We start from the raw sequence: 6,656 nt of genomic DNA on the forward strand, positions 1-6,656 counted from the left end.
GATTTGTCCTTTGGTACATGAAAAAGTGAACCTTCATTTTAATTATGTATTTTAAATCACGTTAAGATTTAGAATGTCCCTCGATGCCAACTCTCAGTGAATAGTATCAGAAATATATGATCCTTGGGTACCTCTGTAGAATAATTGCTATAGATTAATTAAAAGTACTTTGAAGAAAATATAGTTTTCTGTAAGTGGAAATAGCCTCATTATATCTAAGGAAGTCTTGATTATCTTCTCTTCCAGTACTCCGGTGAGACAATTTTATAAACTGGCAGCTAAAACCTTTGCTATATAGAGAGCTAATGCAAATGGGAGGGGGATTTTTTAGCAGTGTTTAGCAGTGGAGTGTGTTATGATATATGTTTTGAGTTGTAGAATTTAGTTTCTCTCTCTTCCGTTTTCTTCATGGGGAATCACATTTCAGCTGTTACAAAGCCATACTTTCCTCAGTACAATATTTGACACTCATCTTCTCTGCTGTAGGAAGAATATGAAGATGGGGAGAAAGAACACTCATGTACAAAGGAGGTGTTGTTTTGAGGGCTATGAGTACCTACTGCAATACTCTTTTAAGACAGAAGGCCTTTTTGATTCCCTTTAAATACCCATTCATGTTTTTCTTAAACATTAATTTAGCAAGCTCTCCAGCAAGCAGTGCACTGAATCAGAATCAATGTTTAGCACTAGTATCCTGCAATTTTTCTCCAGCTAAAGACAGTTTTTAGAACATGAGGCCTCATCCTTCTCACACATGGGGCAGTATTAAATGAAGAATTTTAAAGTAGACATGTAAATCTGTTTATAATCACCTGTTGTACAGGTGGGGCTAGAATTGAAGTTTCCCAGTAGCAAGATTCAGTGTGATGTGAAAAGCAGAAAGAAGTTTAAAGAAATGTAGGAACCTTACAGTGTGGTAATAGTATAGAGGTCTGACTCTAGGATTTAAAGAGCAACTTTTGGAGTCTGATATTCTAATTCTTTTCATCTGTGTCTCCATCTGTTTGGTTTGCAGTTTCTGACTTATAGGAAATGTGTGTCATTTGTGTAGAGCATACAGCATTGAATTAAAAAAACAACTCAAGTTAAAAATAATGTTGGTGCAGTGCAATGGTAGGCTAAACATTCCCTTTAAAGCTGAAAAATTAGTATGTTGGAGACATTAATTCATCCCACTTGGTATTAAGCAATTAGATTTCTTGAATACAAATAGTAGCATATGGGGAAAGGAAAAGAGTAGTACTTACTGAAAGGAATTCTGTCCACATAATCGTGCTGGTGATTTAAACTACTGCAATATTTAATAAATCAAATGTGTAGTTCCTTTTGTATACCTTCTGTGCTGTTTCGCCATGCTGTATATACTACTGGCAAAAGCCTAGAAGCTGATGGTCCAAGAACTCTTGCAGCTGATAGTCTGATTTGTCCTGTCCTGCCCTGTTTTTAACAGTTTCTAAAATGTGAATTGCACAAAAAAAAAAATAATTCCTCAAAACTATGACTGATCCAATGAAAGTTGGAGAGCCATTTTTACTCAAATAAAACTAGCAAAACTCTAGTGTAAGAAATTGCAAGGCTTCTATGCAATAGCCGTAGAAAAATCTCATGAAAAACAAGATGCCTTCGGTCCATGTCTGCAAATTCTAGATTTGAACAATGAGCATATAAAATCCTTTTAGGATATATAAATTCAAAGAAGTAAAAGTGTTATAGATGCCAGCCGATTAGAAATGTCATGGGGTTTCTATCCTGTTAAAAGTTCCTCTAAACAACCTGTGTTCTTGTCCTACATACGTGCCTACCTTGAGGCCTTGAAGGCACTGTAATGTTCTCTGGATTGTATAAGTCTAAGATTTTGTAATCATAGATACCTGGTGAAAACTGTTTCTGAACTGTGCCCTACAAATCATCTAAAGGTTACAGTATTTCTAAGGCTAGGAACATAAGTGTGTTTCAAATGCCCAGAGAGCGCTAATTAGTAGTATTCTAGGCAACACAACTGAATACTAAACTCATGTCTTTATGTGAAGTATTTTCTACCTTAGCTCATTGTGGACTTCAAAAATAGATTGAGAACGTAATGTATCCATGGGTAACGTACTGTTCTGATTTATTTCAGCAAAATGATTTGGGGGGAGGGTAAAATCTATAAATCTATCCTTCTTGTTACTAGGCTTATTGCATAGACTTTTCTTAAGGCAGAGCAGAAGGGAAACAACAGAAGTCTAATCAAGTCCATTTAATCTTTTGTTAAGATGAATAGCACTGATAAATATTGTATGTAGTATAATATTTGCATCATTGGGAAACACATCCTTGCTAAAATGACAGGACGTTAAATGGCTGAGCCTTGCCAAGGAAGTCTAGCCCTGCTAGTTTGAATGAGCACTGAAAACAGAGGGCTTGTGCTTTCTGTGGAGAAGTACTGAAAGCTCTTTTTGGCTAAAATGCTGCAGTGCCTGTTTTTTTTTTTTTAATGAAAGATTATCTTTTCAAGGAGGACCAACATCATTGTCTTCACTCGAGTTTTTATCATGTGACTAAGTTGTCACTGGCCAGCACAATTAGCTTAAGCAAGGAAAAAGGAAGTTAAAGGAAAAAACAAAACAAAAACTTTGTGTACTACACCCTTAGAAGTGAGGCTGTGAAAATGTATGGAACAAATCTGAAGGCCCACATGTAATTACTGCTACTGGGCTTGTATTTTAATATTATACCATGGTAAAAAATACTTTAAAGAACAAAATCACAGATGGTTTAGGACTTATGGAATGAACTTTGCTTATCATTGAGACTCTATAATGAAACAAGTAGAAAACTTGGTTTGCTTGAGCAATAAATTTGAAATCTTGCCTGAGTTTGTGCTAGAATTGCTTTTTAAGTTATCGTAAATTTTGTAGGATTTAATTTTGGTCTTTAATTTTCTGTGAGACCAGAATAATACTTGCTTTACAAGTATTTCAATTATACGGTGTTTAAGAACAAAGACCAAGCAAATCCAAATTTCAGGCTGTTTTTACAGCTGTTCCATTAGTTGAAATAGAAAATAAAAACAAATGATGCTCATAGTTGAGGCTTCCAAATGGTTTTCCTATCACTGTTGTACCTCGATACATTTAGCTCACTTCAGGTAAAATACAATTATATTTGTATATTTTCAATGTCAAAAATGAACCTCAGAAGTATTTTTGATACTAGCTGTATATCTGTTTCAAGTATAGGGTGATGTTGGGTGGGCTGGCTTATGGAGGTGGTATTTTTATTCCCGTTCTGCATACCAGACAGTGGTTAGGATATTTTCTCCATCCCTAGTACCAACTGCAATAGTGGCCTTTTTACTCATCCCTTTCTTTTTGCTCTTACTTTTAGGAGAGGAAAGGAAATGCTCTCGTTCTATGCCCATTTTTCTTTCCATGCTCAACCCATTTGAATCAAGCTGCCAAATAAAACCTATTTATTTTGGGTCATAGTCCCTTAATAAAATATTCAAAATAGCAGAGCAGTGTTTACAGCTGCCTATTTTTAATTGATCTGGACTCAGCTGTGGGAGATATATCTCCTGAAAATACTGTGATCGCTTCAGAAAGATGACATTCAGCAAGAATCACAATGTTTGCTATTGGAATCTGAAATAACTGCGGAACCACTCCGGCGTATCCTGGAAAATGTATCTTTAGAAGAGATGGGGTAGTTTTTAGGCTGTTGGTGAAATTGTCTGCAGGTTTTTTGGTCCCTGTTTATTTTTTATTACACTGCTCCATTGTAGTTATTTTGGATCTCCCACTGCCAGTGCTGCTGAATAGTTTTATTATGGTTTCTGAGTGGTGTCTTTGAGGCCCAGTGTTACCACACGCTGGCTTCGGCCTCAAAGCCAGCCTAACATCCCGGCTGCCCACAGCCATCCCTTTCCCTCTCCCGCCACACCATCATGTGCCACTCGCAGTTGTGCCAAAAAAACCTCCATCGTGTCCCCAGAGTAAATCAGACCATTGAACCGGTTGAGGTTAAAAATAACCCCAGTAACCCCTACTCCTTCTCTCCTCTATTTCAGGGAGGTTATTTTTAACGGGAATCCGTTTGGAGGGCTGCTTTACACCATGGCCCATCGACCGCTTGGTACAAATTGTGTAGTACGTTAACGTGTAGCAGGGGCAGAGACAAAGGTGGGAGCCTTAGGAGGGTTTTAACACCAAAATCTTCAAGAAAAATACAAGATAATGCAGTCTCAGTAAGATGTGCACTGGGATCTATTTGCTGCCAAAAGTGTTCCTTAATCATGTAGGCAACAGTACAAAATTATCTGTCCCTGTAGATAATCACCCTGATCTCTTTAATGGTAGATATATTATTATTTCCTGTCTAAATACATCATGGAAGGAGAAGTGAGCTTTTCTGGTTTGACAGCATCACAGGCTTTATAACGTAATGCCAAACATTCACCTTAATGGGGGATGTTCCCAGGAGGCCATAGTAAATGCCCCAGATTTTGGGGTGTGGAAGAAGGCAAAACATTTTCTCTGGTGGGAGTACCCCCTGGGAAGCTTGGAAGGTGAGGAGACAGAGCCTGTTTTCTTGGGTGTCTGCATAATATTGTATGGAATTTGGATAGCTATCAGAAAATTTGGGACTCTTACTCATTCTTGTCCAGACTTGCTTTATTATTTTAAGCGAGTCACCTCACTGTCCTGTATGTCTTTTTTTTTTATGCCCTGTATGTCTTGTCTTTTGTAAAATAGTGATACAAGATGGACCTCAGAGATGTATTTAAGAATCTTGAAGCACTGAACTGGTAGAAAATACAGATATGCAAAGCATAACTGAAGAATGTTAACCTTGCTTATAAAAAGGAATAGGGAGTGTTACAGACTGTCAGCAGAGTGCTATGTTAGTAGTTCCTCAGAAGTAATCTTTACATATTCTTTTTTTAAATCTCCATTATCTTATCTACACAGAACAGCTCCTTCTAAATGGACTTCTGGGTAATCCAGTTGAGTTTACCTGATCAGAGCTGAACAAGACTTAAAGCTGGTTTTCCTATCCCCTAACAGCAGAAATAAATTCTTACACAAATTAATTAAGGAGTTCTATTGAGGTTTTGTTTTTGTTTTTTTTTTTTTTTTAGACAGCCACTTGAATTCATTTCTGTTTCTCACGTTTAAAGCATGTGTAAGTAGGAATTATTTGCAAATGAATCTCCTGAAATCTCTGATTTTGTCCACATGGATGCTTGATATGAATGTTCTTTCTTACAAAAGAACAGCAACATCTAGCAAATTCTGACATTGCTGTGTATTGGAACAACCTGTTTATTGGAAGTAGACACTCAGTAATTCTTAAATATAAGCATTTCTTCAACTTCAGTATGCAGTGCGGTAGGTTGTAGTTGTGAGAACTAGCTATGAACAGTTAGCCCATTGCCTCATATGAAGAACTATTATGTTGACACGAAGCTTTTCTTCATGAGTAATTTAAATGAAAATATATTGACTATAAGTTTAGACTAATATCCGAGTTATTTGATGACTAGACCTTATCTTTAAAAAAAAAAAAAAAAAAAAAAAAAAAAAAGCAAATGTTATTACAGAACTTAGTTTTTAGGTTCACGAACAAATTCCTGGTGGCCATCTCTTTGACAGCAGTTGCACAGTGGCCGTTGCTTGGAATGGTGACTGGTCGGATGTGCAGGAGTTTTCCCCAGTGCTCTCACGTGGCTGCTTTAACTGAGCTGCTTAGGGCGTGTGGTGGAGAGGAGAGCTCAGGGATGCCTGTCTGGTAGCAGCCCCTAGGTGAATTCAGCACAAACCACTTCCACTAACAGGTTTTACTGCTCCTGTTCCTTTTGGTCTATGAATCAATAAAGCTTCGGTATTTTTGTACAAGCATCCATAATTTATGGGGAGCTTTTTTCACTATCAAGGAGAATTTGATTTAAAAAAAAAATAAATTAACAATTCTTTAGTAAATTGTATGATTAGAAACACTGCCATTAATATGCGAAGATCTTTCTTTTTACACCTAAATGTAAAGCTATTTAAATAAATGTATGTATATGTATTTGTGTTACTTTTTTTTTTTGACTGCTAAAGTTTTCCAGAAAGTCAAAACACTGATTAGGAATACATACAAATTTAGGGTGGTCATTCTGAAGAACAGTAATATTACAGCACTTGGACTTTAAATATAGCCTAAATTATGAATACCTATGTATTTAAAAAATAAAAGTCTCCCTTCCGACTTCTATGAACAGAAAAGATATTAAATAGAAGAGCTAAGCAGTTTTAATAATAAGCCTTGGTTTCTATATAGCGATTAATCGCTTGGTTTCTTTGCTGCAGTTCTTTCTGCTATACCTGATTTTGTTGTTAAATGTGGCAGCATCTGCAGAAATTACTTTTGCCACCTTTTGATCATCCAAATTTCCTTGCCTTTAATAAAGCAATTTCTAACTGCAGTGAAAATGGGTACGCTTCAGTTTTGTTCATGAGATGAAGGTATTATTGGCTAGAAAATTAAAGAAACGTGTCCTTTGAATTCTGCAGTGTTTCAGCTGGGGTGTTTATGTAGTTCAGTTGAAATCTGATAAAGTATTTCCTTAAATTGGAGAATATACATTCCAGGACTGTCAGGTGATATTATCTGCAGATCGTTTCTGTAGT

At 36.5% G+C, this 6,656-nt stretch overlaps 1 protein-coding gene across 3 annotated transcripts in view; it reads left to right on the forward strand.

Moving 5' to 3' along the window:
* Positions 1 to 6,656, forward strand: part of GNAS (GNAS complex locus) — a 150,312-nt gene that overhangs the window by 92,733 nt on the left and 50,923 nt on the right. The gene's annotated exons all lie outside the window — the stretch shown is intronic.

This window comes from Anas acuta, chromosome 16 (genome assembly GCF_963932015.1).
Source record: "Anas acuta chromosome 16, bAnaAcu1.1, whole genome shotgun sequence".
Lineage (NCBI taxonomy): Eukaryota > Metazoa > Chordata > Aves > Anseriformes > Anatidae > Anas > Anas acuta.